The sequence below is a fragment of the Symphalangus syndactylus genome, chromosome 2 (genome assembly GCF_028878055.3).
Source record: "Symphalangus syndactylus isolate Jambi chromosome 2, NHGRI_mSymSyn1-v2.1_pri, whole genome shotgun sequence".
In the NCBI taxonomy this organism is placed as follows: Eukaryota; Metazoa; Chordata; class Mammalia; order Primates; family Hylobatidae; genus Symphalangus; species Symphalangus syndactylus.
Window position 1 is genome coordinate 102,261,221 of NC_072424.2, and position 12,117 is coordinate 102,273,337.

General features: G+C 33.8%; 1 protein-coding gene across 7 annotated transcripts in view; it reads left to right on the forward strand.

Moving 5' to 3' along the window:
* Window positions 1-12,117, forward strand: part of NKAIN2 (sodium/potassium transporting ATPase interacting 2) — a 1,030,776-nt gene that overhangs the window by 660,544 nt on the left and 358,115 nt on the right. The window lies entirely within an intron of this gene.

Sequence of the window (12,117 nt, forward strand, 5' to 3'; positions counted from 1 at the left end):
CTTTCATGGTAAAAATAGCCATGAATGATAAGCTTCTTTTTTTCTTCCAGCCTAAATTGTTACTTAGTGAAGATGAGAGTACAACTGATGGACTTTGATTTATTACGTCTTTTTTTCCACCAAGGCATATTTATTTCCAAATTTGCTTAATGTTCATGGTATACATTCCATCTTAATTAGATTATCATTAATTACCTAATGAGAAGAGTTTGTATGTTGTAAAAAAGCACTTACCACTAAGAAATTCCTTTGACAGGTTTGTCAAAGATCTGATGGTCGTAGATGTGTGGCATTATTTCTGAGGCCTCTGTTCTGTTCATTGGTCTCTGTATCTGTTTTGGTAGCAGTACCATGCTGTTTTGTTTACTGTAGCCTTATAGTATAGTTTGAAGTCAGGTCATGTGATGCTTCCAGCTTTGTTCTTTTTGCTTAAGGTTGTCTTGGCTATATGAGCTCTTTTTGGTTCCATATGAAATTTAAAGTAGTTTTTTTCTAATTCTGTGAAGACAGTCAATGGTAACTTCATGGGGATAGCATTGAATCTATAAATTACTTTGAACAGTATGGCCATTTTCGTGATATTGATTCTTCCTATCCATGAGCATGTACTGTTTTTCCATTTGATTATGTCCTCTCTTATTTTCTTGAGCGGTGGTTTGTAGTTCTCCTTAACAAGGTCCTTCACATCCCTTGTAAGCAGAAATACCATTTGACCCAGCAATCCCATTGCTAGGTATATACCCAAAGGATTATAAATCATTCTACTGTAAAGACACATACACATGTATGTTTATTGCAGCACTGTTCTCAATAGCAAAGACTTGGTACCACCCCAAATGCGGATCAATGATAGACTGGATAAATCTATCATTTATTCCATAGTAGATATGTAGCACATATACACCATGGAATACTGTGCAGCCATAAAAACGGATGAGTTCTTGTCCTTTGCAGGGACATGGTTGAAGCTGGAAACCATCATTCTCAGCAAACTAACACAGGAACAGAAAACCAAACACTACATGTTCTCACTCATAAGTGGGAGTCGAACAATGAGAACACATGGACAAGGGAGGGAAACATCACACACTGGGGCCTGTTGGGGGGCGGGGGCTAGAGGAGGGATAGCATTAGGAGAAATACCTAATGTAGATGACAGGTTGATGGGCGCAGCAAACCACCATGGCACATGTACACCCACGTAACAAACCTGCAGGTTCTGCACATGTATACCAGAACTTAATGTAAAATTAAAAAAAAAAAAAAGAAATTCCTTTGACAATGAACCTCAGTTTCTTTGTCTATATAAGACTGTGCTATAGAAACTACATGGTCACCTCCATTTCTAAATTGTTAGAATGCTGTCAACCTGTAAACATCATGGCATTAAGAGAGCATTTGCCTAACTGTGAAAGGGTTGTATGGAAACATAATAATACATCGCATCAATAGTTAGAAAGTTTTAACTTTTAGAAAATGATTTTATGAAAATAGCCTTTGTAACTTCATAAATAGATGAGTTAATGAAATTCTAAACATGTGAAGGTTTGCTAAAACTAAAAATGTTTTATCCCCTTTCCACTTTAGGAAAAAAATATATTAAATAAAAACAAACTTGCATGTATCAATATTTTTTTAAATCATTAACCATCCTTCTGTCCTAGGTTTAAAATCTTTATTGATGGGATCACTGTAATGTTTTACACACAACGTTTGGCTGATAGTAACTGGCAATTGGATTTAGAATCCCAATTCAAGCACAAATCCCTGGATGTCACAGGGGAACCTTGATCCTTGATCTATGGCAAATAAGTTCTTCTCCAAGTTTTATAAAAGAGGATCACTTATAGCCAACGATGACATTATATAACTCTTATGGCATGGTGCTTAGTGAGAGAGAAAGCTACTCTAAGTAGCAAAGCATTGAAAACTGAAGAGCCTCCTATAAAGTGTAAGCTACTTTTAGCATGCAGTTATAGGGAGCTGGATTTTATTTTTTTAATTCAGTAATTTAGCTTCCAAATGATAGTGTTCAGTTGTTATAAAGGTCACCTGCCCTTGGCCTCATTTCAGCTTAATTGGGACAGGTTAATCTTCTTTTCTGTTGTTCTTTCAATTTGGAATGAAACTGGGATCTCTGTTAGTACTCCTCATCCATCAAATCCTATGACCTTGAAAGAAGGCAGCGGCCCTCCTTCTCAGGAGAGAGTCTGAAAATGAGAATTAAAATAGGTCTTCTCAGTGGAGACCCACGGCAACATGTAATAAGACATGTAAAAAAAGACTCTATCACTGCAGGCATTCTGTAACATTTCTCCAAGTTACATATGGAGTCAAAAAGAGAATTTATTTAAGCTCTGAGTAAAAAAATAATAATAATAAAGAAATCAGGAAAATATGTTAAATTCTTCTAAAAATCAACTAAAATTGTCTGTGAAAATGTTTAATGGACATAGATTTTAAAATGTTTCCTTTCTAGGTATGAAACTTTCCAGGTATGAAAGTTTTAACTTTCTCGCTAGAAATATTTCCAAAAAAAGGAAGAGTAGTTATATTCGCAAAAGGTGTGGATAATAATGCACTTTTCATAATTATAAAAAATATTTTTGTTTAAACAATGAGAAGACATGTCGAAGTAACCACAGGATAGGCTGCTTGTATGATAATAAACACAAAGTGAGGATGGATATATGATGATCACTATTATAACAGCAATACTTCATACATAAGTCATTGTTTATTTCGCTATGTTTAGTTATTGAGGAAAATTGCCATGATCCCAGACCACTATGGAAAGTTTATAAAAATAAGGTGTAATGCTTCCTTTTAACTTCACAATAAGCAACCTATGTAAGAACACATGCCGAACACCAAGTAAATTACCACTTTTCTTCTAGAATTATCCAAGAAAACAACATCAGGAAGAAAAGTTAGTTTGATGCATGTCAGACTGAAGAGCTTTTCACATGATATAAGACTACAAACATTAAATAGTCCGAAAAAATGCTGAATTCATTATAATTAAAGACCATTATCTGAAAATGAAAGAAAAGACTTTACTATAGTTACATGTTTTACATGCTTCATTTTCCATGTGATTTCATGCTTCTAAAGCCACCCAGAAGGATCCCTACATCTCCAAGTTCAGTGCTGTCGTCTGTTTATAAGTTGCTCTATTTGCAAGGAAAAGTCAGAGAAGGCGCTCCAAAAGTGATTCAAAGTCTGGGGCAATTTAATGATCATTCATCGAAAGTTGTTATCTTTACATTAATATTTAGATAGCCAATCTCATCCAACCTGATATTTTATTAACTATAAAATTATCTGTGACAAACAAGTATATCCTTAACATCTGGTACAAATAAAACATCAAAAGGATAATGATTATAATATTTCATGTTTTATTCATTTTAAAAGAAAATGTTTACTTTGAAAATATTATTATAAATTTAATTGATCAAAGCTCAGGCTGAGCCAGCTGAAAAAGCATTTATATTCCAATTTTATGTCCTACTAGTTGGTGGCCTTAGATAAATTATTTAACTTATTTAAGTTTCAGTTTCTTCAAGTATATGTTTGGGGTAATAGAACATACATCACTAGATCATTGTAAGACTAAATGAGAAATTCTACTTGGTTGAAGTGAATAACAAGGTGCTAGTTACACGATAGGTGTTTGATAAATATAATTTTTAATGTTTTCAGTATTATTTTGATACTTTCATGGAATAACATGGGTATATCTTATTATGAATCTAATGTGCAGATTTTACATCTTCCAATACTGATAAAGTGAGCAACCTATTTAATATTCTTTAAAATTTTCAAGATAATTTAGAAATTTTCAAGATAAATTTTCAATAGAATTTTCAAGATAAATTAAACCGGGGTGATATACTTATACTGGAGGCAATCTCATAGCCCAGGTCAGTTAAAATGTCAATGTCAACCAAAGTAAATGTAATAGCAAAATCCTGAAATCTTGATTATATACCCCATCCTTTCTCCTTTTCCTTTTACCATTATAGCAATCTCTGCTAGTTGGAGAATCTTCTAAATCAAGATTTTATGGCAGAGTTTATAGTGTTTTGTTCCACTGGTGCAGTTCTCTAAATTTATGATGAAATATAATGGGAAAAAGTGGCTTTACCTAAATTGCTTTAGTTCAGATTGCATAAAATTTCGATTACACATGGTTACTACTCAGCCCTCTTTATGTGTATATGCTCATAGGATGCACATATATTTAGACTTTTGCTCTATTGACTTCATAATTGAAAGAAAAGGAAAAATATAATAGCTCTATTAATTATTTACATATCACATTTAATTCCACCAGATGCTGAAAAGAGCAAAAGAAACACTGATCGATGAAACTTATATATGGGCCAAGTTGCTGTTGCAGAATGGAGCTTGAAACTTGAGGCAGAGTACAGTTGTGCTGTAGCAAACAAATACACTAACATTTTGAACCAAACTCAAAATGTGCCTAGAAAATTCTATGACATAGGATCAGGTAGTTTAAGTAAAGTTCCTGTGAAGAGTGGCATATGTTTTCTTGGATAGTTTAGTTTTTATCTTTTAAGTATATTAAAGCTCAAGATAAAGCTCTATCTACCTTACAACATTGCTCTAATCTACTTATGTCAATTCTGCCCTTCGGGGACACCCACACTGCGTAACTCCAGAGACCCATATTCCCAGAGAACACCATGTGAATGGTGCCCCTGGAATTGCTCGTTGCAGTAGCCCTGCTGCTGATCTGGGTGCTCTGAATAACTTGATTGAATCTTTTCCATGATTTTAGTAATTTATCAGAGTGACTGTTGCTTTCAAAGTATTCCCTTAGGTGATTTCTTTCTTTCCTTTCTTTTTTCTTTTTGATGGAGCTGTATGCAGTTATGGTGTTACAAAGTTATAACATTGTGGCAATAAATTTTAGAGCAAATGATAAAATAAGATAAAACTCAACTAGCCTTATGAAAAATAATTCTGCTCAGCAGGGCTTCTTTTTCAGGATAGTCAAGATTTTCTTGGTAAAATGCATATAGTAATGGACCATGGTCAATATAATTATATGACTCAATCTGTATATATTCAGGAAATGAAAAATTCTCTGTTTCTAATTCAAGCCATTTTTTTTTCAGTGTTATCCTGATAATCACTGAAAATAACAAAGGTCTATTATGGTCCTTTTTTATTTTGCTAATGTAAACAACAATCATATAAAGCTATGTAGCTACTTATGAATGCATTTAAACTGGAACTGTTTCATTTAAAAACAGAAAATTCACACTCCATCTAAACTCCCTGTAGGACTCATAGGATTCCTCTTATAGATCTCATATATTGATCAGTTTCACTGGGACAGTTTTTCACAGTAAAAACCCCAGAGATCCACAATAAAGTGTAGGCTTAAAAGGAAAGAGGGATGATATGTATTTTCCATCCCTTAGTTGTGGACGCTGCACTGGCCTGGAATTACATGCTGATTAGATGTTCTTCTCCCCATCACCTCTTCTTATCTTCTTGAAGACCATAACCACACTGCATGCCCCTGAGAATAAGAGACTTCTTTGTGCTTCACTTACCTCACCCTGATCCAAGTCCTAATGGTGCAAGGATTACTCTGGAGTTACAGTTCGAGCTACTCAGGGAAATCAGGAAAGGATTCACTGGGAAAGCAAAACATAAGTTCTGAAGAATGAGTCAAAGTTAGCAAGATGGGGGCAGGTCGTGAGCAAGGGTGGTGGATGCTGTTCCTAGTAAAAGAACAGCAGGTGTAAAGGTCCACTGATGGCAGCTAGTATGACAAGGATGAGGAACCAAGGCCAGGCCACCATGGCTGCAGCTCAGAACATCAAAGGGTGCTGGTGAGAGACTAGGCAGGAGAAGACTGCAGGAGCCTGGCCAGGCAGAGCTGTGGAAGCCTCATAAAGGATTTTAATTTCTATGTTAACTCAAGGTAAATAATTCAAGCAGGGTGGTGACATGATCAGCTCTGCCTTTTGAATGGAACAGTGGAGCAGCACTGTGGAGGAATGATGGGAGTGCTTTCCAATCAGGGGGCTTTGCAGAAGACTAGACAAGACGATGATGAAGGTGAAAACAGATGAGGGAGGTGTCAGGAATAACTTCCAGGTTTTATTGTAATTATAATTAGGAGAGGCAATTAGGTGAATGTATTGAACACACACCACACATGCACACACACACACACACACAAAGAAATAGTAAATCAGAGCAATAGTAAATCTTTTCCCTGATCTTCCAGATGATTACTGGGCTTGTAATTAGGGGAATTAGGGAGATTTGGTGAATCCCAGCTTTAAAATATAATGAAGGTGTTCTCCAAGCTATATAGCAAATGATCTCATGTATGAAATTGTTAGGATAATATTAGACTAATGGGGAGATAGATGAATTGAGTCATAGCAAAAAAAAAAACAAAAACAATAACAAAACCTATCTTTCAAGTAAGTCAATTTAAAGTTATTCTTTTAGCTTTGCTAAACTTATATTTTTCTTTTTATTGATATTAGCTCTTCTGTATTTAAAACTGAGGCTGGTGAACTACAGCTTAAGGGTCAAATCTGGTCGTCAGTCAGCTTTGTAGATAAAGTTTTATTGAGACACAGCCACAACCATTTATTTACCTGCTGTCTATGGCTTCTCTTTGGCTACAAGCCCAGAGTTGAATCCTTGCAACATCAGCTGTATGCCGTGCAAAGCCTGATGTGTTTACTAGCTGGCCTCAACAGAAAAAGTTTGCTAACTCCTGGGTTGAAGGATTTTTATTTTTTTTCCTTGCTTTTATTCTCCTCTGCTAAATGTTGGTTGATAAGGTCATTTATATCCTTCCTTTCAAATACATCTTGATATATTTTGTTTTTGGAATTTGACCTTTTGTATGGGGCCTCAAAACATGAAATTCTAAATACATAATAAAATTTTTTAAATATGATATATTCTCCCATATATTATTTTCTTGTTTCTTTAGAACAAATATGATTTTATATCTAATTTTGGGGGCCCTAAACTAATCACTCCAGTCCACAATTCTTGCCATTTTGCTTTTGGGATTTTACTCTTTTTCTGATACATATCTCATTAGTAAATCTCTGGCATATTCAAAGACAGACATAGTCCCAAGACAATTACATATATAACTTGCAATTTTTATTGCACGCATTCCATTTCAGTACATCAGCTGCTTTATTAAAATATTTGGAAAATATTCATACATGAAGTACTGCGTCTAAATGCCTTACTGAAAGAATAATCTAAAGGCTTCAGCTCAAAGGTTATAAAGCATTCACATGACGTGGTTGAAGCCTACTTTTCTACACAATGTAATCTAATAGTCTGTAGATGCAAAGATACTCAATGAGAAGTTCTTTTTACTAATTTAAGTACAAATATTTAGACCTAGATAAATTCATATGTATGTTTTCTATCATATTTGTTTTTATGTATTATTTTTATGCCATTAATTGTATAAGTTAATGGTAACTTAATATAGGAGAAAATAATCAAAATGAAATACTATTTTATTTACATTTTTGAGAATTTTTAATGGACGATTATAGTTATTATTGTTCCATTCTTCTTCCTTCCTTGAATCTTTTTAATGAGCAAATAGTTCTTAAAGTATGTTTTTTCTGAGTGGAATGATCCGTAGACAGTAACAAAGATCCCCAATTTCTTCTCATCATTTTGATATATTTAGAGCATCTAAATGAATAGGAAATTATAGGTATTGTCTACCCAGCCATTGCCACATTTTACTAAATTAAATCTTATACATTTTACTGATAACATCAAAATATCTATAACACACACCTAAGAATCCCTTAAGCTGTGAAAATGAAGGCCTTGCTGAAAGGATACATTAGATGAATTTTTGGAAAAATATCTAAGTGGTTTTATTCATTTACGAATGATTTGTTTAGCATCTATTTTGAATAAGGTACAGTGGTTGTATCCAAAAAACATAAATGAAGAGTTACAATCCTATTCTCAAGCACCACATAGTATACAGAGAGCAAACAACTGATGCTTAAGAATTATTTATAGGATAAATACGAACAATTACAACACAGAATGCTACATAGTCATCTGTACATAAGCCGTCTGCTTGTGGTAGGTACACAGGCCTTTGGGAGCATACATAGAACAAGAGCATCTCACCAGGAAATGAGGAGGAAGAATTTCAGGACCTGAGACTTGGAGAGTCAGAGGAAGCTTTTCATGCAGACATGGGATGGGTTCGAGCATCGTGATTAGCATAAACAATGATACACGCTTGAACAAACATAAAGGTTTAGGAAATAACATGTAACATATGATTATTGTGAGAAAGGAGAAGAAAGGAGAGAGTAGGCTGATAAAAAAAAGACCAGATTATGAAGGACCTTGTATTACTTTTTAAGGAGATTTTTTATAGTATAGTATTTTTTATTTTTAGTCTAGTAGATATACATAATTCTAAATGTATATACACACATACATATATATGTTTATTTTTTATGTAAAGAAAGAGAATGTGTGTGCTATCTAGATATATAAATAAAATGCGTTGAGGCGGAGCTACGTGGTAAATTGGGAGAGTTTGGCTTAGAATTTCATACTCTCTGCCTCCTCTCACTGGAGAATAGCAGGACTCATCAGTGATTATACATCCAACCAGACAGGTTCTGCAGAAGGATAGAAGCTTTCTGTTAGAGAACCCACAAATGAAAGTGCCCAAATTTAATGTAATGCTTTTAAAACAACTAATTTGTTAGCATAGGATGATGAAAAAAATTTGTACTAAAAAGGACCAGGGATTAATGATTAATGACTGTTCAGTTTTCTTTTTGCAGGCAATCTTTCTAAAACACTTACATTGGAACCTGTTCCAACAATGCTCATTGTAAGTCTAGGGCTTCATTATGGGAGATGAGAGTTGACCAGGAAGGTGAGGTGGCCTGGCTTCTGTAATTGCACTTTCCTTAGATAAAACAGATACAAGTTCTTACAAAGACTGAATTTGAAATAAAGTACTCCTTTACTTTAAAATTTGAAAAACATTGCACTAGTTAATAAGACATACAGATTGTCTTTTTTTAATTCAAGAACATTTATGGCTTTGTGATTTATTTCATTCGTTGTAGTAACTAGTATTTTTTTTCCTTTGAGATTTATGTAGGCAAAGTCTTACAAAAAAATTATCTTACTTGTTGGCACTTTTTTAGTATAAGATTGTTTCCTTACATAGATGTTTTACAAATGCACAAGACTAAATGAAACATACAAAATGCTGTTGAAAATGCCGTGACAATTTTGTGTTCTTCTATGTGCTCCCTTGCTAAGAAATTAGATGGCTCTTCATAAAAAGAGACTCTCTGTAGACTTTGAATCTAAGGCTGTATGACTTCTAAGATGCTGATCCACCATCATCTCACATATAATCATTTATCTGGAACCCATTGAGTGCACTGGTTTCATATCAGTTCAGTTAAGCCATGCGTCAAAACCTTGGAAAAAGTAAAACAAAACAGAAAGTCCTCAAGGCAGTGTGCAAACAACTGCTAAAGCAGAAATTGTATGCAAAAATAAAAGAATATTATTCAGGTGCTGCTAACCAATAATTGATCTTTTCAGCCACATGTATGTATATGAGTTAACTTCATAATCAGCATTATCTTCTATACAAGCTACAGTTGCATATCAGTGGAAGCCAAAACACAATGTCAGTAAATATTTATGCTTTAGATTTTCTTAAGGCTGTATTTTTTTTTTTTTAAGAGACAGGTTTCTCGCTCTATCGCCCAGGCTAGCGTGCAGCGGTATGATCATAATCTTCAGAGCTCTATTTAAAGGAAAAAAAAAAATACATCTTTTCAAGGTGGAATCTGCCAAATTTCATCATCTTAAAGGCGCCTTTTCCCCTTTGTAAGTGATATTAATTTCTTTATCACAAAGAAGGAAAAGGAAAGAAGTAAGAAATTGGTCAAAATCAGCACAGATCATGTTAAAACAAACACCCTCTGAGCTTGCTTCTGCTGGGATTTGGCTACAGTCTCCATGAACATGCTGTACAAGCTTCTTAATATGTCTCATTTGGAAGAACAAAGTGATTCTTCAAGCAGAACCACTTTCTGCACTGAAAGTGTTACTGGTAGTTGTGCTCAGGATACCTGCTGTAGTAGTGTGTATGTGCACACACACAATCACACACCCTTTACATACCCATACGTACTTTAAATTAAAAATGCAAAAACCAAATATTTTAAAGAGCACCATGACTAGCACATACTAAGTTTTAAATATTTGTCAAATTTTGTAGGCATAGAAATATTTTTTATATAAATTTTGTCAGTAACTATGCCTAAGCTAGTATTATAAGCAATAGAACTATTTTGAGCTCTCTATGATATATCCTTCTGTACCCTGTCTAGAAGATTATCTTACCCCTGTATATATATATATATACACACATATTAGATATATACATATATTTTATATATACATATATAATATATACATATATTATATTGTATATTGTATATTATATATTATATATACATATATTTTATATATTATATATACATATATATTATATATTATATATACATATATAATAGACATATGTATATATGTAATATATATACATATCTATATAATGTGTAGACACACATACATATATATGTATGTACATAATTTTCTCATGAGTAGATCCAGGTTTCCTTTGACTCAACCGGATATAAAGTAATGCATTGGTTCAGACTAGATCATTCTAGAGCTAAACTAAGAGGAGTTCTTTGAAAGACTGTTGATGGATTTCTCAAGCCATAAGAGGGCAACTGATTTTGATGTGACCAGAAAGCACCAAAATTGACAAAATAGATTTCAGTTAACATAGGCATTGATCTTTTGTGAACCTGATCAGGGTGGCCTCACCTTTATCTTTTCTTCTCTCATTATGAATCATTTTTAGGACCAGGCATTTAGAGCAAATATCTCTAGTTTCTGCTAAAATGAGTCTAACAGTTAACACATTGGTACTTATGCTACAGCATATTATCACCTTCTGAAATAACATAACAGTTTTTTTTAAGCTAAGCAAGATGGTTAAGCTTGAAAATTTAACAAGACCCAAAGATGGAAAATGTAAAAGACCTGTGGATTTTCTTCCATGAGTGGATATAAATGCTAATGAAATGTTCCTTAGAACACATTTAAATTAAACCATGAGCTACCTTCAATGATTATATAAAAGTTGTTCAAGAAGGATTGAAAACTTAACTGCCATTAGATAAGAAAGTTCTAAGGTGCTGATGGGCCACATTCACAGCTCTGTAACTAGACCGAAGGTAGTTTTCCTTTCTCTGCATATTAATAATGACAGGTGGTGCTGGAGATAATTTTAACCAGATTATGGTGAGCTGTAGTTCTGATTCAAAGGCTTTTTTCACTGCTTTACTTGAATAGAGTATGACTGAACACACTTTAAAATTTATTTCTTTCCCGAAAGCATTTGAAGATTTTTGTGAGAGAACTGATGAAGTACTTGCTTTTTTCAAAATAAATAAATAAATAAATCTTTGAAAAACTTAAAGCACTGATTTTTAAAAGGCATCTCAGACATTTGTGTGGTAGCTTTTTCTAATTCCTGAATATGAAGATGCCTGTTAATAGCTTCCAAGTGGCAAAGTGTGTGTGTGTATGTGTGTGTGTGTGTGAGTGTGTGCGTGCATGCATGTAAAGGATGCACAGGAAAATAATTCCTCATCCTTGGACTTTAAAACAAAGCCCTTCCTAATTGGCAAAATATGGAAATCGTTTTAGCCAAGAAATAAACTGTCTTTGGTGTTTACATCTTACAAGAAAATTTTTTTCTAAGCTGTGTTTTGCCTATCATCTGCCTCTTGGTCAAAGTCTGAGGCATTTGAATCTCATTCAGAAGCCTCATTACCTCTCAAGGAGATTTTAAATCAATCAAACCTGTTTCTTTTACTGAATTCGTATGTGTGTATGTGACTCTGTGTGTGTGTGTGTGTGACTCTGTGTGTGTGTGTGTGTGTGTGTACATAAGAAAAAATATACTTTTCCGATTTTTGACAGGCATGTTTA